At 38.7% G+C, this 24,669-nt stretch overlaps 2 long non-coding RNA genes across 5 annotated transcripts in view; both read right to left on the bottom strand.

The window, feature by feature from the left end:
* LOC121661323 overlaps positions 1-4,037 on the bottom strand; it is a 95,839-nt gene extending 91,802 nt beyond the window's left edge. The window contains exon 1 of one of the 4 annotated variants that reach the window (XR_006014919.1): positions 445-4,037. This is a non-coding gene — a long non-coding RNA (uncharacterized LOC121661323). The remainder of the gene's footprint in view (positions 1-444) is intronic. The other 3 variants (XR_006014918.1, XR_006014920.1, XR_006014921.1) reach the window with 3 other exon arrangements.
* A 3,809-nt stretch (positions 4,038-7,846) lies between these two features.
* The window catches only part of LOC121661316, an 82,657-nt gene continuing 65,834 nt past the window's right edge, over positions 7,847-24,669 (bottom strand). Inside the window, exons 2-3 of the long non-coding RNA XR_006014908.1 lie at positions 10,991-11,152; positions 7,847-8,248 (exon numbers count right to left, since the gene is read on the bottom strand). This is a non-coding gene — a long non-coding RNA (uncharacterized LOC121661316). The remainder of the gene's footprint in view (positions 8,249-10,990; positions 11,153-24,669) is intronic.

Below are 24,669 nucleotides of genomic sequence, written 5' to 3'. Positions count from 1 at the left end.
AACTTCCTGCTTTCTTACTAATTTTTATCGGTGCTCTGCAGGTGAATCGACCAGTTTTGTTCATCTCTCACTGAACTGCAGATCAGCAGCTGTTGCACTGCTCTAACAGTTGTCATAGGTCAGTAAAATACTATTTCATTATTTCTTAGCTTTTGCAAAACATCCACGTCACATGAATGCCTCAGTGTCTGGACATAAAAACCATAATCTCTACAAACACTGAATTACAAATGCAGCATTATTCTAGGTCAGGCCTCACATTTTTTGTATTAATCAGCAACACAGAAACACATGTGCCTGCTACACCCACGGCACAATGGTTCCATCTTCCAATATATCCAAGTGGAAGATACAGCCTGCCCTGTGCAGTGCATGGCAGGAGAAGGGAAGTGTCTTGTTCCCTGCAGGTGTAACAACATTTAAAAATCACCTCCCACAACTCACCCTCATCAGGCTTGGGGGAATTCTTCACAGTACCTGAAATAGATAACTGAGGAATGAAAACCACACTTTGGTACAAACATTCTCTGATACGACAGCGTAACAGGATACACCATCTTGAAAACAGAGATAGGACTGATTTTCACTCCTACATTATCTCAGAAATTCAGATTCAGACTCTCCCTTTCTCCATCTTGCCTTCACATGCTGCATCTAGCTCAGTCATGGTAACAAGAGCAGAAGTGTGTTTCTAGAAGACGCAATATTTAAACTTACATCCTTCTAGAAATGTTAGAGCTCGGTTACAGGCTTGCTGGCACGAATTACTAACTTGCCGAGCTTCAGAGAATTCTCATACATAAACAGGGTACTGCAAAAAATGGCATTGCCTCCTCCAATAATCAATTGTTTAAACAAAGCAGATCAACATACATTTTACTCTAAAAATATCCTATTATTCTATATGTAGCCACAATATTATACAGCATTTCTGGGGGGGGGGATGGGGGGGTGGAATTAAATCCATAACAAAACACAAAATCATCTGAGATATTGCTGCAACAGTGAAGAGGACATGTACTTTATTGAGCTTGAAGTAATTATCTCCAGAGGGTTAGGAATGGTTGTTCAGTGCTGTATCTGTCATATTAGCCCAGTAACACTTCCCCCCCTTTATTCCTACTCCAGTGTTACCAAGGGAGTGATTGTAGAGCCTTTGGTATCAATTTGCTGTCACAAATTAGCAAAGTGAGCAAGTGAATTCCCTTTGCTCATCCACACTGCAACAACAAAGTCTAAAGAACAGAAATTTGTCTAAAACATGACTTACCTGAATTATTACAGAAGATAAAAATACTCAGCCAAATATCCTGAAACGCCACAGCACCTGGAAGCAGGTGGAGATCCAGCCCATAGCAGACTCACAGTTACCTGTAGAACTCTTGTACAACCAAAGCACAACAAAGCACATCCCTCTTGAAGGAAAATGTGCAATTTTGAGTAAAAGCTGCTCTTTGAGAATGGCACAGAGAAGATAAAACTGCGGTGAACATTTAGATTTGAGTGCAAACTCTCTCAGCTTTTTTTCCCTTTCCTTCCAAGAACCATTTCAGATCCAGCTTTAGATATCTTTATGCCTTTTGAGGGCACTTTCAAGCAAAATAACTGTTTCAATTTTAATTTATTTTACAAAGCACTTTACTAGTGAAAGGAGGAAAATGCTGGTCAATGAATACTTGATCTCTCTACATTTCCAGGAAACACTGAATTAAGTCTCAAAAAGCTAATGAAATCTTGCTTGAGGGATATTGCCCTTTATGAGGGTCACATGAATGCCCCATTTCTTTCTGGTATTTATTAATGTGATTTGAGCAGAATTAATTAATTTTTTTTTCAAAAATTAAGAGAGCACAAACACCACACTGCTTGCGAATATATTTCCTGTAATTCTTGCTGGACCCCAAGGTGTAAATCTCGCACAGAAACGGCAAATTGTTTGTGTGGCAGATGCTGAGTCCAGCTTCAGTGTACAGCCCCCCATGGGAGCTGAAGCTGCCTAATGCTGAATACCATGAGATTTAGAAATTCAGTGTGTCATAAGGGAGCCCCTGAAATGCGGGAGACAGATTTAATGATTTGCTTGTGTTAATTCAGCATGTGCGAAAAGATAAAGGTTGGTTCATTCTGGTCTTTTAAAGAAAAAGGCTTCTTACATCATTTTTAGAGTGAAATCAGATTCTTTTCGCACAAGAACCTAAAAACTGTACTTCTATTTATGTATCTTAGCATAATTATACAATTTAAAATGTCAGGTGCTGTTAATGTTAATTCTCAAATCATACATGCAGACACACGGTAGAGTTCTCCAAGGACAGCTCAGGGCAGGCACGGTCCACACCCATTACTGCTTTTCTCCCTTAAACAAGAGTTCCACCATATTTCTGTTGTTAAACTTTTGTGTAAATGCAGGAAAGCGAGAGTCTTTGTTTACAAGAACAGAGGAACAAAAATAACTACTGGTAACTTTTCGGGCTGGAGCTCTGAATGCTCATTTATAGTACTCATGAACCGAAGAATTATTTTATTAAATATTAATATTCATAAGAGTGGGACTAAACATCAAATTCTTCCTACTGACTATTGCCTTCATCTAGAAGATTAATTAAATTAGGTTCTATAAGGGCAGTGATTTTTTTCAGAAGTCATTTGTAAAGGAATGGTCTCGTTATCCAAATGTTATCTTTGGGCAATAAATTCAGCAGCGTTACTGTAGGCGATACTACTCATATTAAATTAATGGATTGGAGAGCCTGATACTTCTTAACGAGCTTAATACACAGGGAGATTATTAAGTCAAGATTTTTGTTTAATATTAAAATATGCTGATTTCTCCTGGAAAAAGAAGATGGTAAATTCTGTGAACCAGAAAAAAATTACAGATTCCCTGCACTATGTTCCACAATGAGAAAAAGGCTAAGTAATGTTTCATGGAAAAATATGAATTTTTAAAATGAGATACTTCATCACGATTTGAGCAAGTTCCTGGGCAGGACTCAAATGCCCTCAGGCTGATGGAGGAATTGAGCCCAAGTTTCATATTTCTTAAACAAGCTGGCCTTAACAGTGCAGTGGCACTGCGATCCTATTTGAGTTTGTTAAGCAAAAACTTAAGTTTCTGTGATTTAAAAAATGAGTGTTCTTAACCATGCAGCAAATATTTAATTTTTTTTTACTTTATTTGTGCTTTTATCAAATCCTTCATCAGAAGCATGTTTAAAACACTTTCTCAAATGAACCTTTTCCATAAAGTTTTTCTTTACTTGAAATGTGACTTTTTGCATTTTCATCCTAAATACTTATCCAGTTTTTGCTACCCTTTTCTCCCTCTTCTCCTCTAGTTACTTGTTCATCTCTGCTCAGGACAGGGCAACTGTCAGGGTCCAGGAACCAAACTTCAGGTAAACTCAATGCCCAAATTATTAGGTGATAAACTTCAGAAAAGCTTCATTTCATCCTTAGACAAATTGAGAAACTTTTAATGCCTCCAAAAATAAAGATTACCTGGGAAAATAATTTCTTGTCCTCTTTTGCTATACATGCAGGGATGAAATCTTCCTGTAAAGTAAGGAAATCACTTGCACACAGCAAGGCTGACAAATTTAAATGCCTACCAAATGTTGTTTTTCTGTCACCTTGAATTCCTGCAGCTCCAGTAGTTATTCCTTCACCCTGCAAAGATCAAACAAGTTGATCTGCTCAGGCCTTAGCAGAGACTCATGTAGCATTTAATCCTTGTGTTAGTATACATGGAAACACAATCCATAACGTGTTCCTTTCCAAGATTAAACAGTTTCCCAGGTCGTTAAGCAACCCAGATACACAAGTCTGAACCCAGAAACTGCCTCCAGCTTATGGTCCTACTCCAGTACACACCCAAGGAACATGGAATGGTTTTTCTTCTCACACCACAACTCCATCTGAGCAACAATCTGGGTCAGCAGGCAAAGGGCTGAATACAAAACAGCTCTTTTTTTTTACATACAAAAAATAATTCTGAGTTAGGCCCAGCTGTGACTGTTCTCAATGATTAGTCTTCTAAAATTTTCCTAATACTAATTCTTTATCTAGAATTTTTATGGTGTGCAATGATATAAGAAAACCCAAACTAAAAATAGTGCTAAAATATATATAGATGTATCAGCAATTACTTCTATTTTAATAGCAGCTTCCACTATTTATCATTCTCCTAGGCAGCACTGATTTTTCAGCACTGTGTACAAATCAACCTTTCTTAATGCTTTTTTTAATCATGCTGGTATCAAAGATTACAATATGAAACTACTTTCTTTGAGGCATTACATATTCATTTTGGTTAGTGGGGAAAGAGATGGAGAGCTAAAGCTAAAATCCTACTTAATTCTTGGAAACGTCAGCATTTGTATTCATTTCTCTGACATTATGATGTACCATTTGTAGTTGAAATAAATTATTTTTTCGAATTATTATCTCAGTGCTTGCAGAACAGCATATTGAAATATACATTGGTTATATTTTGTTTGCTAATGTATCCTAACATATGCCTACCTAATTAAAATAAAGCTTTATATATCTAACCATGAAGATATTGGAAACATTTATAAATTCTCAAAATCTGCCTATACAGGGAAAAGATATTCCACTTTTGTTTAATATTCTTCCAGTCGCCTGATGTGAGTTAAATGCTCAAACTTTGTGTGAACCGAATTCTAGGCTTAAGTGCTCCTTTAAAGTCAAATTGACACAGCTAAATTTATAGATATAAATATACCATATTTTTCCTGTGAGAATTTCTGTCAGACTAGTGTTGTGTTCTATTATGGATAATTAAAGTGGCTCTAAAATATCATTTTTATTAAGGGAAAAGTTAATTTACTGTGAATTTTTAACTAAGGGTCGCTTTCAATATTACTTATATAAATATGCTAATGGACTGAAAACTAATTTCTGTTAAAAAAAAAAAAAAGGAAAACATATCTTCATCTTGCTAGAATTCAAAGTCTAATTAAAAAACTACAAACCCAAGACAATAAGCCAAGATCCAAGATTCGTAGTGGAACCATGCAATTTGACAGCTGGAAAGTTTTGACGTGTTGGCTTTTTTAATATAGCTTTTTCTTTTTTTTTTAAGAGTTACATTTCAGAGTTTCTCATCTTTCTAAGTATTAACAAAATCTAGGTGCTGACTGTGCAGAACCAGGCTTGGCAAACTACACAACGGCATGTGTCATTACCTGACCAAATTTAAACATCATTACTTACCAAAACAGCTGTAATATTCCATATAGGTTTACTGTGCAATTCTTATTCTGCAAAATTAAAAATGGTACAGCCCCTGTCAGCCACGTGGAAAGGCACTGCTTGAGTTCCCTGGATTCTGTGCAGAGCACAGCTGCCCAAGTCATGTGGAAAGCCCAGCAGATTTCCAACAGGCTCCACAGAACCTGGAAGTTGTCAGTTATTGAGTGGTACTGCTGATAAGTGGAAAAGCAGTCTGATTAGCACTTGATACGACATCACTCCCAGCATCCTATCAATTACCATTCCTGTCACTGGCTCTTGCATATATTTATTTTGACACACTGCATATGGAATACGAACAATCTCCTTTTTACCCCCCTTAAAACCCAGTAAGGAGACTTTGGTGATCTGGAACAACCAAAAGGCTCCCAACTGCTTTTTCCTGCAACCTAACGAGGCCTGATAAACTTCCATTAAAATATATTTTATGCTAAAACCCAAACCATTCTCTACTACTGCTTGACAATGTTCTCATCAACGTGACATTTATTTGTATTTTGGAGGAATAATTACCAAGCAACGGTGTTAGATTGAAACAAAGCATGAGGTAAAAATGACTGCCTGTCCCATTTTCCTCTCTCACCGCTGAGGGAAGCAATTGCCCAGGCCTGTGGCACACTGGCACTTCTCCGCACATTGCAAGATCCTACTTCCCTTTTTTAGAGGAAAATTAGAACCCAGAGCTAAAGCTTCTAAATTTTTTGGAAGATACCATATTCATGAGGAGAATTTGATCATGATTTTAAATATAATCCATAAAAGCCAGTGATTTCATACAATCACACCCTGGAAACATTATCAATTCGATTTATGGGTTGCCTTATGGCTCCATTCTGGATATGTTCATAGAAGGACATAGGATACCTACCTCCTAAATAAGGAAATAAAAATAGCACTTCCAGCTAAGTTCAGTGTTGTTGCCAGAGGTAGGCAGGGCAGGAATACTCCAATAGCAGAGAGGGGGACAGAGCTGGAACATGTGAGTCAGCCATAATTTTTATTTTATTTTTTGAAATTAAGAAACAGTACCATTGTCTTTAACAGTACCAGGTCTGAACGAAGCAGATTTAATAATTATTAGGTCAATTTAGTTTGGACAATTGCCAGTGCCTAGGAGAACTAAACCCTGGAAGAAGCACCTAAAGTCTATCTTATCTCACAGAGATTCTGCTTTTTGAGTAATGAGAGGCTCTAGGATGATTTCTAGGAGTTTAATAGCTTTCCAGAGAAAGTCTCATGGATATGACAGATCTGCCATGGTTCCTCCGTTCATCCATCTTAGTGAAAAGGTAGAGAGGTTCCTAAACTGATAGGTGCTAAATTAGGTTGTTCTGCACTTTCCTGAATCTTTTAACATGGGATTTGATGCTGAGGTTGAATAATTTTTAAGACCATATGGAATCACTCAATTTACACCTGCCACAAACCTTGACACCTGAACTGTTTTCCCTAACAAGCAAGTATTTGTGAGCCAGCGCAATCCCATCTTTCTTCTGAAGTTAATGAAAATAGAATGACAGAAAACCACTTAAAAAAGGTTGTGCTCAACTGTTTTCTATTGGCTTGGGAAAGTGTAAAACAAAATTATCACTCGTATACAAGCTTAGTGCAAGAAACAGTAAATAAACTCCACTCCTGTCTGTTGCTCTGGGCTTGTTTAATACCACAAGGATAATTACAGAAATGGACTGGGTGCCTTCAGTAAGAGGGTTTATAGTTCTCTTCCAAATACACAAACATTGTCACAACCTCTTGCAAGAGAGAATTTTGTGTTTCTTCGTAATATATGTGCATGTATTTCTCCAATCTTGACTACAATCATATGTTGTATTTTCCAGAGTCCATGTGGTAATACATATTAGGGAATTTTTGCATAGTTGAAATGAATAAAAGATGTGAAGGCAAATTAATGTCGTATCTCACCAAAACAACGAAAAACAAAACTATAAAGTGAACAGCAGGAACTCTGTTGTAAATGGGTAATGATAAATCACATCAAAAAAACTTGTAAATTGCTGAGATGACATGTTGAACATTTCCTGAAGATCTCAGCAGACAAAACCAGAACTCAAGTACAAAATTAATTTTCCTGTCACCTTCACCAGTATCCTTAGGTCTCTTTAACCCTTCCCTAATTGCTGGCTTCTGATCCTATCCCCTGCAGTGGCAGTACAACAGAGAGAGGCTGATGCCTGTGGTGACCAGTGATAAATGTGATATATTTGAATGAATCTCACAGGGTGACAGATCAGACAAAATGACAGAATGCTGAATGCACTGAATAGTTCTTTCCAGATCAAGATAAAAAGAGAGAGAAGCCCAAAGTTGTAGCCTCAGCAGGATCATTAGCCTTTCCATCTTGATGCCACAAGGGCACTAAGAATTATTCAGGATGAGCAAAGATGGTAAAAATTAAAAAGATTTTATGCACATGCTGCTTTGCAGAAAAAAAAAGAATTAATTTTAATTAATTCTTCAAAAGGGAATATTCATTTAAATTCTGATTTTGGTTTAAATAAATTATTTCTTCTGCAAAAAACCTTAAAAAGTACTCATTCTATCAGAATTTCTCAAGTGTCTTAGCCTTTAGAAGGAGAGAAGCCTAAAATTTAAAACCTCAAGTCCTAGATAATTTCTTGAGTAAATAATAACCTCAAGTCAATAGAAAGTGCTGGATGTACATGGCTCTGTCCAAGCTAAAACTGAACACTTAAATGCTTAAACACAGGCAAAAGAGCAAAATTTGGAGTTCTAATTCTGGCAGTTGAGTCTAATTTTTAAATTTTTGGCTTATTTTCATTTTGCTTTAAAAGACTGATGGATCTTCAGGGCATCTGCTAGATTTATTAAATAATTAGATGGTAATACATATAAACATACATACATAAGTTTTTTAAACCAGTGGCTCCTTATTACTTCTGGTTCTTCAGCAAGATCGTGTTACTGATGTTCTGGCTTCCTCTTTCCCTCTCTGTTACAGACATAGGAATTCACGGATTGTTGAAAAGATGCTACATTTTCAATAAGTTGGGAAGACCTTAAGTCTGCCTCTGACAGATAGCAGAGCTTATGGAAAACCCAGGCAAACAAACTGGAGCTCAACAGTGCCGAAGAAATGTTTCACATATAAGCTGCCACTAACTAGCAGGAATTCTGCCTGTTTTGGCAGAAAGAGGAAAAAAAGACAGTCTGGATGTAAGATGCAGGTGTTGGGTTTGATTTTTTTACCTATTTATATTAAAACTGATTAGAAAAATACACTGAAAACAATTATGCTGCTGATGCACATACTCTATTATTAATGGGAGGGTTTAATGCATGGAAATCTGACTATTATGGCAAGATTTTGTTTGAAAGACAGTGAAGAAAATGAAGGGGAAAAAAAATAAGCAGAGGAGGTGATTATTAGTTATTCATAAACATCTGAAGGTGTGTCCTGCCCAGATCATCCCTAATTTGAGTCCTGCAGCTGGGCTGTTGCTAATGAAATGCTAATTGTCTGCTCCTTTGCCCGGTGCATTGGGACTAATCTCACATTGATCTGAGGAGGCAGCAATGCAACTGGCTGTACAGATTTCCTCTGAAAGGCCTTTCTGGCAAGTCCAGCAATTATAAGCAATTCTTGTGCAATTACAGTAATTACTTAGGGGTCCTTTTACCTCAAGGACATTTGTAAACATTCCTTACTCCTAGCTGTAACAGGAGCAGTGCTAATCACTGCAGCACATCTACGTTCCCCTAATTGAATTACTGGCATGGCAGATCTACAGAAGGATGCCAATGAAGGCTCGGGTTCTGGCTTATCTTCAGTCCTGGTTAGAGGACAGTCATGAGTGACTCTGCTGATCGTGGTTTAGGATTACATTCAAATAGCAATACATTTGGATCATTTTTGCTGTTGGGGCAGTGGATAATTGTTAGGCTACAACTCATTAGCAGGGTATTGTAACATGACCTTGCCACAGAAATACGCCATGGAAATTGGGGACAATTAAAATACAGTTGCTGTCAATCTAAGATATGTCTCCTCAGACAATATCATACCTATCTTATCAGTATTTCCCACTCCAATTTGCTGAGGTGCTTCAGCATTTCCATAACTTGAAGCACTTCAGTAATGCTATTGAAGCCAATGATACTCTCACATTTAAAATTAAGCATATGCTGAAGTACCTTGATGATGGGTCTGAAAACCACTCAGAAACATCACAAGTACCACATTAAAAGAATTTTACATGTTTAACTTTTTCTAGCAGACCAGACGTGTCCGCTTTCCAAGAGATTAAATATCCTGGAGCTGCGTTTTTCCCTAATGATATAAAACTGCAGTTGTCCTTATTTCTCCCTACACTTGGCTTTATAGCAACCAGAATAGTTATTTGCATGGAAAGGTGACTCTTGCCCTGTTTCTACATTTGAAGGATACTAAAACCACTACAGCATGATATTTTGTGGCAAGTAGTAGGATTGTGCATATGCAAAAGGAGTATTATCTCCAGACACAGTGCACTAGTTCAGATTAAATTATAAGGTCTGTCAAATCTCATGGCTACAGGCACTGGCTGTTGTTACTGTGCATTTATGCAGATCCAGAAATGTTCTCTCTGCTTCAGGGCACGTGCAGATATTCTTGCCTGAAAAAGGTCAGAGGCTAAAGGAGCCATCACCATTAAAGACAGGACAGATTTCCCCCATGCCACACCAGCTTCCTTCACCTTCCTAGGGAACACTGGGCTTTAATTCCTGTTGGAGTAAGGATACAATGTCAGATGGCCTGTTGTTTTTTATTGGAATTGTAATAGTTGCATTTATAAATGGGAATTACATTTATAAAATGGGAAAAACCAGTGGGGAGAAGGGAAAGTAATGCACGGCTTTTGATTGGGTGTTTGTTTTGTTTTATTTCAGTCTATTGAGTCACACCAGAAATCCCTCACATCAAACCAGGACTCCAGCACCACACAGCAGGCCTGGCTTTATGAGCTTTCTAAACCTCACAAGTCCAGGAGGACTGGACTTAGTCCATTGGACTAAGACCCAAAATTTTGGAAGTTCCAAACTTAGCCTGGGGTGGGTTAAAGCTGGCTGAATTTCAGGTTTGCTCTCCAGCAAGGAGGTTGGAATTGCTAGGAGAATCTGAACTCATACACTTGGAAACACTAGGATGTAATGTTCTGACCCCGTGACTCTAAGGCATTAGTGATAGCTGGTAATTAAACTGATTTCTGGGTCTGGCTCCATTGTGGATTTTTAGACTGAAGGACATAATCAACTGTTTTGGCAATATATTTATTTTTTTAAAAATAACTAAAATAATTACAGTTTTGAGGAAACATGGAAAAATGGTGCCTTGTAGCCTGGCCAGAACTAATATAAACTTTGGTTTTGTGAGAAATGCACTTAAAATTAAGGTCCTTCAGTTCCCACACAGAGTCCTGGGAAATGTGTAGTTTATATGCTAGATGCCCCAAAGATTTTCCACCCAATCCTTACAAAAAGCTTTTTCATCTTAAGAAAATAGAGAGCCCAATCTTTTAGGTTATTCAGAGTCAGTTCTAACCCTAGAGAATAATGAAGAACAAAAAACCCAAGACCACAACCACACAAAAATCACTGAAACATTCACTTGTGTAAAATTACAAAGCTTATAGTAATTTCTAAGGATCCTGCTTAATTGCTCAACATCTCAGAGTTTGTAAAACTTGTTAGTTACCTTTTCCAGCCAGGTGGCACTGGGCACTTCTTAGAGCCACACCTTTCTTGCTGTCTCTTTCAGGAAGACAACAAGGATTGCCAGGAACAGCTGCTTTGGGTGACCTGTCTTCTCAACCCAAGGTGAAAGGAGCCAGCAGAGTCCAGCATCACCACACAGACACTGGAGAGGAATAACACAAACAGGCAATTACACTCTTTTCCCCCCTGCTCCTGTCAGAGCTGCTTAATTTCTAGCAATCTTTATGGAGTGTGACCTCCACAATCCTCCCCTCACTTAACAAGACACAAAATTCACCTTTTCTGTGTCATATTGTAGCTGTTAACTGGAGCCTTGATCTATTCACTACTCTTCTTTCTTGAGCATCACACCAAGAGGAAGGACAGCACACAAGATGGTGTTGTTGAGAATGAAGTGTCTACACTGAGAAATTCTCCTGCTAGTTTCAAGAATACAAATTTTTTTGCCAAATACCTTGGCAACATTTTCTCCCTCATTTCCCTATTCTGCCACATCACTTCATCTAAACAGAAGTGGTGGAGTTTACAACAGCGTGAAGCTGGGGATTCAGATCCTCACTATTTTCTAATCAGGTGAAAAGGCTGACAGCCCCTTTCAAAACCTAATTAGTACAGCCATTTCTTGCCAGGCAAATTCTCACTTGCACAAGTGAATGTTTTATGGGGTTCTGGCTGTCGGCCGCTCTGAGGTTTTAGATGAGTGGAGGCATTTCACATACATTATTCCTTAATAAACTTGTGCTATTCTTTAGAATGAGTGCTTATGCAGGATGCTCCACTTGATTTATTCTCCAGCTGCCACTTCAATAGAGGAGAATCAAGTTAAACCTCCTCCTGCTCCTTCATTTCTCCTCCAAAAATGGGACATAGCTGCCTCACCTGGGAACACTGGAGCTGCCCAAGACAGTGCTGTGTCCCCTCCCTGTGTCCCGATCCTGCCAACTCTGAGGGAAGTGTTACTTCCCTGGCAACTCTCCACTCACTGCCAGCTTTCAGTGACTAGAGGAATTTTCAATTTCCTCTTGTGCAGGCATTGCTCCTGGTGCACTGTTGCAGACGTTTGAAGAGATTCATCAGAGTCCTGAGCCAGAAGCCAAACTTCTCCTGAACATTTTCCAGTTGGCCCCAACAGCAAGTTATGGGAGCCCTTCTTCAAAGCTCCTGAAAACCAAGAGAGCCTAAACAAGCTTAATTAAACCGTTAAGCTTCTATTCACATCACTGGGTGCAACTGCAGGATAACGCTCTTGGGTTGCTTATTTTTTTCCCCCTCCATATTTTTCTTTTTATAAACACAGTGCCATGGGGTTGTTTCTTTTTTATTTAGAGATGCACTGATGTGAAGCAAGGGCTTAGTCTGATCAGAAATTGCTTCTAGTTATCCAGAGCTCAGTGGTACACACTTCATTGCTTGCCTTCTTCCCCTGGCTGATGATTCCCCTATGATAAGCAGAGGAATAACTGTGGTTATGTCACTGCTTTTTTCTTGTTGTTATTTATTTTTGTCTATCTCTTGTCATCATTATATAATTTATGATAAAAGAGGACATCCACAACAACAAAAACCCCTCAGACCCTGAAAATTCAGGAACAAACACACACACATTCTAGTGCCTGGTGTCTGACAAGTAAGAAAAACTTGGTAAGGTGGGTTTTTTTTTAGATAATATTTAAAGTAATTAATTCCTCAAGTGAATTCCTCGTGAGTCCTCAAAAAAAGTTCTGGACATCCTATCGTAACAGGAAACTACAGCACCTTCTATTGCTAGTGTTTAAGGAAGACATTTCCTTCACAAAAAGGATTTGCTCCAGAACATGAGTTGTAAATGCAGCTTCTCTTCCTATTGAAGACACAGCAGGAGATTGCATTGGAAGTTACCTGCCCTCAGGCCACCCGTCACCGAAGTCATTGATATAAAATATTTATAAAACTACACTTGTAATAGCCAAGACCCTGTAAAGAGGTGTGAAATTCAGCTATATAATAAACTCACTCAATATGTAAAAGAACTCTCCATCTAAGCTTCACAGCTCTTTAAAACCTCGAGGATGACTTTTATTCTTGCAAGAAGTGATCAATTATTTCTACTTCTTTCTTGATTTGTCACTCTGCTACCAGCAGGCAGCATTTTGACTTGGTACAAGACAACCATCACTGTCAATGTACTGTTAAAAGGCCAATAAACAATGAAGTAATTACGGCAAAGATCCTCTGCCTGTGGGAATTAGTTCCATTCTCCCCTCCAATCTCTGATCTCAGAAATCAGTGTCAAGAAATCCTTTCCGAAGAGTTTCCCAAGCATACAATAATCAGCCTAGCAAAAGTCTAGATCTGTGTGATTTTGTGGCTCTTTAGAGCCAGAACTACATGTATTTTCTTCCCAAGTCTCTGCAAACACCAACACAGAATTTCACAGCTTGCAAAGGTCTCGGTGCCAGAAGACAAGTGACAGAATGCCTGAAGCAGAGTTTCTGGCTCTGGGACCATGTCCACTCCAAAGGCAAGGTTCAAGCCCCCTGTTTTCCAGGCAGGAGCTAACCTGAAGGATTAGAAAGCCTTTAAGCAATGCTGCAGCTCCAGCAGGGAGGCTGAGCTGCCAAGACCTAATTCTAAACTACATCTTTGTTCTTTATGCTCCATGGGTATTTCACTGAAGTTAAAACCCTGTCAAATCCTTCCCTCCCATCCTGACATGAAGAGTTTAGCGAAAGCAAGAGTGTTTCTGTGTATCTACAAACCTGTAGGGATAGTACACACGTGTCCTTTCTTTCATGTATTATTTAAAAAGTTTAACTTGAGGAAGAATTTAGGTCTGTGACCTTTAAACTTCCTTCTCTGACATGAAAATTCAGTAATACACAGCATGGGGATATTTGGCATGAAATGAAAATGGCCAGAGATTTAATTAAAATGTAAGTTATTGTTAGCAAGAAAGGTCATGCTAAGAAAATGTAATTTCAGGAGTATATTAGCAACAACACTCCACTGTTATTTGCATGTGAAATATAGATTTTGTACTTGACATTTAGAAAGGATATTGGAACTCTTTATAATGGATGCTTGAACACTTTTGTGTTCTTGTGCTGCTTTTGTTCACATTTTTGTGTAATTGGCTGGATCTCACATACAACAGTAGTTACATTTTATTCTCTAAGCCTGAGTGCCTAAGTGATCTGGGAATTAGCTCACAAAAGCTGATATAAGTTGGAATAGAAAGCAAACTGCAGCATAATCCTTACATGGCTGCAGCTTCAGAGGAGCTCAGATCTTCACAAGAATTCCTCATTTTGGGGTAGTTAATCATGCACCTTACATGGGAATGTTTAACATTCCTCAGGCAGCGTAATTTTAGTGATGACCAAGACCCCGTCTCTGTTTTGTTTATAGGGCACTTAAGTACCTGTGGAGAAGAGGCAAAGCTTTTCCTTGGAGAGAGTGCTTGTTTTATGATCTGCTAATAAAAGTAACGGTGTGTCATACAAATCAGTCTAACTCTGGGGAAAGTGGGAGGTGAAGGCAAAATGCATTGGCTTAATTGAAAGCATTTGTTTAAAATATATCAATACAGTGGGTTGTAACTTGAAAGAACACTCTAAATATAGCCACACTCTGTTGTTGACTACAAAGAGGCGTCTGCTCACTCAGAAGAGGTTTTTTACTGATTTCTGCACTCCTAGTCCTGCAGAAGCAGCACCACTGTGAATGATTCTGTATAAGTGCACCTTCTGCTTTATCCACAGCCTCCAGTGCACTACAGATGTGACCAGGTGTTGCTGAGAACACAGAAAGAACTGCAAGCACTTGCTGAGGTGCCATTTTGGCCTCCAGAACATACACAGCTGGTAGAGGTCCTCAAAAAGGTTTATCAAGTCCAGTACTGAATTCCTGGCTGGAAATAACTTCTATTTTGGGGGCATTTTCAGTTTCCGCTCTACACAGCAGAAATTACTTCATTCCAGGGAACTAAAGCATTAGGTACAGTAGGACGACAAACCAAACCACCTGAGCAAGAATGTGCCTTCTAGGAAAGGCTGATGAAACTAAAAATAATAATGCACATTAGCTTTTATCCTTTCTATCACCACAACACAGAGGGACAGGACCCTGTGTGAAGTACAGAGACACTACTGTCCTCCAGACCTCGTAATGAAAAAAATCCAGCCTGTAGTTTGAAGCAAGCCCTCCAGTGTCCAATGGAAAGGGCCAGTCGAACAGGAAAATGGATAGAGAAACTCCCAGGCATCAGCTGATGTCCCTATTACAGAAAGATTTGCCCTCCAGGCTCAGACTTGCCTTAATACCTTGGGAGCTAGTTGTGAAAATCTCTCCGGCCTGTTCCCAGATCCCTGCCTCTGCAGGAGAGACTGAGCCTTAAGCAGTACAGCAAGGCTGTGTGCGGTGCTTCCCTGAAGCTGGAGTTTCTACCTCTGGATTAGGATGATTTTTGTATTAAGAACCTTAGAACACGACAGCAAATGCTCTGTATGAGAACATCAGAATGGATTGTACTATCTGCTGTATGACAAGCAGCTCCACATAATTGCCAGCACTCAGTCTTCCACGGGTTTTTTTTCTGCAAAGTCTCTTACATGCCTGTCAGCAGGTCAGCTTTTATTTCAAATACTGAAAGGAGCTTGTCTAATGCCAGCTAAATAGTTTTGTAGAAAGAAGAGGAAAGCATGTGATGGAAACACAAAAGAACAGTGTTGGTTTCCTCAACATACGAGGATTAATAAATTAAGGTGCAAGCTTTAAATCTGATGGAAATAAAACAGAAGCACAACATTCCCAACAGCACTGTTTAACACCACCTGTGCAGCGAAGTGCAGTTGTGAAGTCAGAAGCACAAGCAAAGGAGCAGAGTTAGTAGATCCAAAATGTCAAGATGATGTGTCTTCTGATTGTGTAGCTTAAGACAAAGTTTCAAAATTGGCCATCTGATCTGTGGTCTAATACAACTTTTAGCACATAGGCAAAGTAATAAATCTGAGTATTTTGCAACTGCACTTTTAGAGATCGCTCTTTTGTGTATTAGTGCATTCTAAGTAGATATGCAAATTAAGCCTTAAAACTCAGTCTTTGAAAAGAATTCTCAAAAGCAATAGAAACAAAGGTGTCAGCCAATCAGGTGCCTTCCAAGCCAGGCACAAATACGATAAACTCCGCCAGGACATCCTGGATAGATCTCTTCCAAACTGCAGAAAATTCCCCATTGTTGATGAAATGCCGCTGTAATTAGTGACGGGGTATCTGTTAGACTTGCTTTTAATCAACTCAATATACAACTTGGCTTCATGCTATTTACAAAGAATACAGGGTAATACAAGTTCAAAGACTTGACAGACACCTAAACATATTGCCACAGTTTCCAGCTACAACCGTGATGTCCAAAAACACAAAGTTCCTTTGACAACCTGTAAGTTTTGTTCTTTATACTGAATTAAATTTCACTGATGATCATTCTCTTAGATTTCTCTCACAGGCACAGTGGAAGCATGGTGGGTTTTTTCCCAAATAACTTGCTCTGGGCTACTATAAATAATCTCCTTCCTTAAAGGCATTTAATCTTGGGCAAAAGGGGTGAAAGAAAAAGCTGGGATGTGCTAATACAGCCAGGCTTGAATGTCAGATCAAGCCTGCTTTCAAGGCATCTAGGAATATTACACAGCTAAGAAGAAGAGAAGATAAATACAGGGCAAAAGTGTGTATTTCTGGAGACCACGAGGGGAAACAATTACTTTCGATATCCACTTTTATATAGCAGCAAAGTACGCAAATATCACAGTAATAATTATAAATAGTAAACAAAGTAATTACCAACAGAAAAATCACCGTTAATAGAATATTCTTATGCTTTGGGAAAAAAGCCATATACACTGAATATTGACTTTGAGGAGAGTGCATCCAGAAAACGCCAGTTCTGAGGAAAAATAATATTGGCCGTGCATAATAGGAAATTAGGGGAAAATACTACAGCTGTATTTCATTTATTATTAAATAGTAAAATAAGACCTTTGAATGTTGTCCTAAATGTGTATTGCTGCAGGGGTGATTGATGCCAGACAACACCAGAGCCTGTCACAGATTAATACCTTGCCAAAGGCAGAGGTGCATGGGAATCGTGCCAGCCACTGAACATGGATATTATTCCCTGCTTTGGTGTATACATGCAAATATAGTATTTCAACTTCATTTAAAGGAAAAAAAAAAAAAAGGCTCAACAGACCTACTGTAGTCTATGCTGCTTGTTACCAGGGTCCGTGCTGCAGGTGCATAATTGCCTAAAGCCATCACTTCCAAACGAAACCAGGCAGTTTTACTATTTGCTTCCTTTCTTCCTTTACCTCAGCAGAAACCTTGCATTTACTTTTTCCCAATGGGAGGAAAAACTGCTGCCAGCAACTCCGATGGGACTGAGCTGATTAACTGATTAGCATCCTAAAGTAGAAGGTTAGAAAGAGAATTTTCTATTATGGAGCAATTGCCATTGGAAAGTAATCTTGTTTATTAACTGCCTTTTTATCTTCTCTGGAGGGTTCCCTGACACAAGATAATGGAATTTTCTCACTCTTTAGTGTTTAAAACTATAATCATATCCAGAAAAGCAAGCATTTACTATGTCATTAAACCAAGGTAGGGAGGACTGACTTGAAGAGTTCTTGATGCCTTACAAAGCTTTTTATCATTTCAATTAACATTGCCAAATGTTCTGCCTTATACTGCAGGCATAAATGAAGTTTTACAGGCTTTCTAGGTGTGTTTATATCCTAATTAATTTTAGCTACTGAGATTAGTTGCAGGAGTGAGACTACACACAGAAAGCTCAGGAAAAGCTGATAAAGGGCAGGGCCATGAAAAGCAATTTAGTTATATACCTGGGGAAAGGTGCTCGAAGGTATTTGCAATATAGTGCCTGCACAACTTGTTTGCCTGCTAACTTCATCATTTCTTAAATGTCACTTTAAAAGTTCTGTTGCTCCTTCTCCCTGTCCTGTGACAAAGGAAAAATGACCCTCACAAAAGCATGTTTCTTTTTCCTTATTCCCTGTGACAAGTCAATGACGCTGTACCAAAGATGCCTCTTCCCAACGCCAAGCCCATCCATTTTTCCCATGTAGCAGAATCCCTCTGAGCAGGATTTAGGGTGTTTGCTCATTTGTTCATCATTCTGCCTCTGCATGGGAAGATTTAGCACTGGGCTGAAGCAAGAGCACATTCAGAGCACTTGCACTTTCCTTACCAGGAAAACTATTGCCTCCCTCAGATATTTCCAACCTCTACTCCAGGTTTTCTCTCTCCTTCTGCCTTTCTCCACACCTAGGGAGATCCAGGAAAATGGCATCCTCCCCCACTGCCCCTGTGCACCACGGGCATGTGGATGCCAGTTCAATCCAGGGGAAGATGGATTGATCTGAACAGATTGGCAAGCCCCATTCTCAGGCTGCAAATCACAGCAATATTCTCAAGTCGTGCATTATTACTTTTCATTTGTTGCTTATTGATTAACTGTCAAGAGTGAGATCTTGGTTTTTAAAACAAGGCAGCTGCGGTGGTCTTTTTTTAAAAAGTTTATGAAAGTGAACATCTAATACCAAAGGCTATAGGTGATGGGGCACTGCTGTGTGCTAATATCTCTGCCCACAAGGACCTTCTAAAATGGAGCACTAATTTATTTTTCCAAATCAAACATTCATGTTTTCTGGAAAGTCTTTGCCTACTCAGGATCACTAACTTTTCACAGAAGAAGAGTCAATTTTTGTTTCTATTGGAGAAAAATTTTTACAGATATTCTGCTCCCCTTCAATGCATAATAGCACAAAAGAAGTTAAAAAAAAAATAAATAAGTGAAAGCCAAAATTCCAAAATAATTTCCATTAAGACAATAAAAGCCTTTCCATTCATTAAAAGCTAAACTTGTATCTTACAATTACAATTCCAATGACATAAAATTAGGTTTAAAACATCCTTGGAAAAAGTCTCAACATTTTGAAAACTTTAAATACCCATTTCAGCTGTATTCAGAAGTTAATATAAGATTTTCTTTCACATATACATATATATATATGTGCGTGTGTGTGTCAACAGTTTGCCCCTCTTAGAATTAACACTTCCTTGTAATAATGCCTCATTTATAGTTCTCATAACCAGTTGAAGACTCAATAACTCATCTCAACCGTTTATTTCGGAGCAGTGGTGTCACTCCCCAGCTTTTACTACGGGGCACATACAACAGGCACATAAAGCAGATTATGTCAAAAGCTCTGCTCTCCCTGTTTGCTTTGCTGTAATTAAAATAACTTAGCAAATTTGCAGTAAAGAGCAAATATTTACAGAAGGCCTGAAGCTCCCTGTGTTGTGTGTACAGAAGGAATAATAGCATCCTAATTCCACAGACTTTTCAGCAGCAGGTAAATACTGTTATTACAAAATTGCCGTTTTCTGTGTCTGCCTCCCCAAGCTGGGAAATCAGTCCTGGGGCTTGAATGTGGAAAGCACTAAAGTCAAGCATGATATGGACTGGGGTTTTTCTTGCTGAAATAAGAAATGTTAATTTTGAATTAGAAGACACTAGCTTGGATGTTTTGTCACAAAATACTAGATTTTTGATGGATCTAGTTTTCCAGAATAGTTGATTTTATATTTACTCTAATTTGTTGATAATTAAGAGCACATTTACTAAGCAATGCCCCTAAAAATGTATTCAGTAAGAGATTCAGTTGTTTTGTTGTATTGAGAGAGGTATTTTCTCAACGTCCTTCCAATATGTACCCCGGCAGTAAATATCATTGATTAACCAGACAGAGAATATCTGAAACGTGAATTTAGCACGTGGCTGTACAACTGTATAATGTGAGAGTTAGTACAGGTAATAAAAGAGTGATTGTTTACTGTTTCTTGTGGTAACATGGCAGAACATAAAGATCTGTCAAGAAATAATCAGAATAAGCCACTTTGGATAAGAGAAGCAATTGTTTCTCATTTACAAGCTTCTCTAACTTACTGGCTTTGTAGGGGCTTCAGATATGAAATGTCAGATTTATCAATACAAGATGGCATGTCAATGCTCCTTCCCATGGAATTTAATAAAGAAATTTCAGTATAAATCAACACAGAAAATGTTATCTTAATTATTAAAGCCACCTTGCATATAAATATTCTGCTTCTGGCACGTTATTTTTCATCTCACTCAACTCTGGAAATCAATAAATGGGCTGAGAAGCAGCTGTAGGCTGTGGAAGGGGCTCCCTCTCACACACCTGGAAGGATTTATTTGGGGCAAAGAAAAACAAGATGTTGGCACCGGGCCTAACTTACGAATGAACTACAGCACAGAAGATGCTGATATTTATTACCTAAGCTTTTTGGGAGTTTTCTTTTAAGGATACATAAATATCCTAAGGTCTGTCTGCCAGATCCTGTAACAAAATCAAAGCAAGTGTGGCAGGTTGATTGTTGCCTCATTGTTTAAGGCATTGACCATCACACAAAGGTTTTTTTCTCTTAACCCTTAAACAAATGTTGGGAAACCATTGAGAACTAAAAGTTACTTGAGACATTTTTCCCAGGACAACAAAGCTAGGAGAGGAGAGATTTATTGTAATTTACGTATAAAACAAATGTGATTTAGAAGTAGGCACGGGCTGACTCTAATGACTTCACAGGAACTATGCAGAAACCTAAATGTGTATATTTAGCTCTGCCATAGCATGCAAGGAAAACAACATATTAGTTTACCTATATTTTTAAACACTTGGGCTTTACTCAGTGCAAATTAGACCTAAGGAGAGATTTCCTTTTACTAAGTGAACTTAGTATCTGGCAGATGATGGAGGACCTTCTCAGGGAAGGCAAGATATAATCAACACTCTTTTGTTTAAAACCAGGTTTGAAAAAAAGTTTGCACACCCAAAAGAATAATCCTTACCAGGGGAAAAAAAACAGCAAGGAAATTAACCTGAAAGAAAATTAGAGGTGATTCAGAAAAATTAGAATGACAACAATGAACTCAACAGTGATGCAGTTATTGTTTCACGCTCCAAATGCCTTTGGAAAATTTTCAGTTGAATGTCTCCTTTTTTTAATTACCATTTCACTCTGACAACCTACTGACCTCTCCACAGTTCTCTGAATTTTTTTTGCCTGCTAAGCTACAGGTAATTCATTTCACTTTGTAAATTCAGCGCTGTCTCCCCCTGAATAAAATGAAAGCCTCCGTTCTATGTACAAAAGACAATGCTTTTCACAGTTATAAAACATTTGCAGGAGCTACAGTGTGATCTACCATTTTAATGGACAGTGAATGGTGGATATGTAAATATTCATTCTACCCTTTCTTCCATATATTCTGCAGGCTGCACAATTAAGAGTCATGTATCAAACACGTATAAAGGGAATGTCTTCTTTGTCTGCATGTACAAGAATCAACAGTTAAGCTACTTGTGGCTTTTTTCAGGTTAGAGCATTTCACTTTACTTTTCCTCAATATGTACTTTGGGGTTTTTGGTTGGTTTTTTTATAATGGTAATGTAATGACACTTGATTAAAGGCAAACAAAACTGATCAGCCAAAAGCTCCTCTGTAATCCCAAATGCAATTCTCACCAGTTTGCTTTCCTGATAGCGAGACTGGCTCTTGGTATCTGCCATCTGCTTTCAGAAAAAACCTGCCCTCCTAATTTCCCCATACGTGCCATTTTTATTGTTCGTGCTTTTCTCATAAGGAAAAGCTGGGATATCTGAAAGTTTCTAATTGGATTAGAAATTTGCTTTTAAGAGCTATGAGGTTTCTTCCTGCCTTCCCAGCAACAGTTTTGACACTTAAGTTTTAAAAACTGCCAGGGATTACAAGGACAGCCCCTCTGCATAACAACACAGATCAACAGGCAGTGTTTATTTCTGCCACTCAAAGCAAGCCAACCTTTATTTCCATGAACTCAAAGAATTTCCTAAAGGTCAGCATCACTCTCTGTGTAATGTGGCCATCTATTATGCTATATTGACTCCAGCTGCTGCGGGAATAATTCACTTCTCTCCTTTCTCCATTTCAGTAGAGCAGTTAAACTAGAAAGTATGAGCTGTTCATTGAAAGCAAACCAGTGAGAAGGCTGGTGCTGCTTCCCTTCCTACTAACCCAGCTGTTCCCAGTACTGCACTGTGGGATGGGTCACTGCCAGGTGCTCAGTGCTTGGAGGAAGGCACCCAAGATCCACATAAAACCCTCAACTGAAACTGAGGCTCCAGACTGGCTTCATCTTACAAGCAAATTGTTTATATTTTTCCCTCTCCCCACTCTTGCAAACAAAATAGTTCCATTCACTGCACAGAGAGGCCACAAATTAATGGATCTTTCCCAAGAGTTCATTTCTATCAATAGCAAGCTGTTAGGCCAGGCCTTGCCAGCGAGTGAAAGGAGGCACACATTAGTGCTGTGCCATTAGTATGCTCCCTAAGTACAGTGGAAATGTCATGGGACTCTGGGAAAGAGGCAGCAAAAACAGATGAGTGACATCTCTGACATAAGGGAACAAAGGAAATGGCTCCTTTACCTGAAAGTAAAGGAAAGTCAAAACTTTCCAGGTAAACTCAGGCTTAGAGAGAGAAAAGTGAAGGGCAAAAGCCAGGGTGGAAAATGCCAGCTGTGCCTCTCTTCTACGAATCTGGACCAAATGTCTTACTCAGAAAGTTACACTAAAATTCCCGTCGGAAGTTGATTTTTCCAATTACTATTGTGAGAACTTAGCCTACCTAACTAAACAGTGCACGTGTACCATCTAGGAATAAATATTTAAGCAAAATGCAAACCGCACACCAAAATGAATTTCTGAATCAAATACTGAGAACAGAAGTCCTACTAAGTTGAAATCCATTACGTGTTGACATTTGTCCTGATTAATTGCCTTCAAACACATTGAATCCTACAGCCAGGATTCTCATTTCTTGGGGAAACATTTGAGTCCTGTACCCATGACCCCTCAGAGCACAAAATCAGATCAGTTTTCCTCTGATTTGCTACAGTTCATACGGTGACAGTTGGACTTCATTACAGATCTTATTGTCAAAAGACAACTTTTACCTTATTTCCCTTTCCCCTTCTTCTCGTGTGACTGATGAAGCAAAATGAGAAATCCAAAGCCAAAATACCAGTCAAAAATTTAAGAAAGAAAACATCCAGTTTAAATGCCTGTTTGGCAATCGCAGTTAGAAACTTGTTCCATTTTCTTATTCTTTGCAAACATTAAATCAAGTAAGAGTTCTTAAAGCTTGCTACTTCCTAGATAGATACTCTGCATTCAGTGAGTGCAGAGTAAACTGCGAAGGCATATGAAGCCAGCCTCAGAAAAACGTATTTCCACATGCTTATTAATTTCTTTAATCTATAATCAAGTATCACCTTGTTTTTTCGATTGTGTATCTGAAATACATCATATGATGGTATGATGTACCATCATAAAGCAGCTTGTGAACAATGAGGAGCTTTTTCCCAGCCACCACAATCTGGCATCCAATGATCTCTGCAAGCTGCACATTTAATTAGTCTGAGAAACTCATTAAGGTATCTGGAATATTAAGATGATAGCACTGTTCTAACTAGCACTGTGCACAATCTAATATGGCAGATGGCACAGGCTGCTGACACCTGGGCTGCTTTGCCATCCTGCTGACAGATACAAACAGTCAGCAGTATAATTGTAAGATACATAATCATAAAAAAGGGTCTCAAAATAAAATACCCATCAAATCTTCTGCTTTCTGGATGCTTGTTTGTTCCTAAAGAGGCATTTTGTATTCAATCACTGGGTTTGAAACACAAGATGCACAGGTTGAGGCTTTGTTGCTATTTCTTTAAATGCCACTTAGGATTTTATGCCCCACTCCACCGAGGAGCCGAGTGCATTTTGCCTCCCGTGGAAGTGACAACACAGTGCTATCAGGGTCAGGAGAAACTTTATTCCTCCTCACCTGAATGCTCAGATGACATATTCACTTTTGCTCCTCATTAGTCCAGACTCAGAGAGCACTTCCAACGCTCCAGGGGAGCTGATTAAATATGGACAAGCTTTTACATTCCTCAGCTTGCGACTGCTTTTACCTCCACTGATAACACTGATGTGATGGAAACTCTTTCTCCTTGCAAATTGCAAGGTATTTTTAGGGTTTGGAGAGATATGCATAGCCCAGACAACCCAAAGTTAATTAGCAAATCTTCAGGCACATGGTGTGACCAAAATCATATCGAGTGCAGAGAAAAATGTCATCTAAGGTGTTTGTGGGGAAATGGTGTTTTGTTTGCACGCCTCAGTAGCAATGGTAGACAACAGCATAGCATCAATTCACAGGAGAGGGAGAGGAGAATGTGTGTATTTGTGTTACAACAAGCTTCTAGAAAGAACCTCTACCATTAAACATTTCCCTAATACCTCATTCCTTTCCGGTCAAAATTTTAAAAATTTCCTCATCAACTCTGCTCAGAATTTCCAAAAGACCCCATTTCCTTTTGATTTGCTGTCAGTTTAAGTAACAGAAAAATAATTCAGGACTGCTTCAGTAGGCAGGATCCAGTCAGATCTCACACAGTGGTTTGCTGCAGAGCCTGATGAAGTGCCTTTCCAAAGAGGGACAAAAAACTGGTCTCGGATTCCTGGGATATATTTTCTATCAC

Source organism: Corvus kubaryi, unplaced genomic scaffold (genome assembly GCF_017639235.1).
Source record: "Corvus kubaryi isolate FWS band 111438036 unplaced genomic scaffold, C.kubaryi_AGA036_p1.0 37135, whole genome shotgun sequence".
Taxonomy (NCBI): domain Eukaryota; kingdom Metazoa; phylum Chordata; class Aves; order Passeriformes; family Corvidae; genus Corvus; species Corvus kubaryi.
Note: the sequence above shows the minus strand (reverse complement) of the source record. Positions and strands in the feature narration are given on the sequence as shown.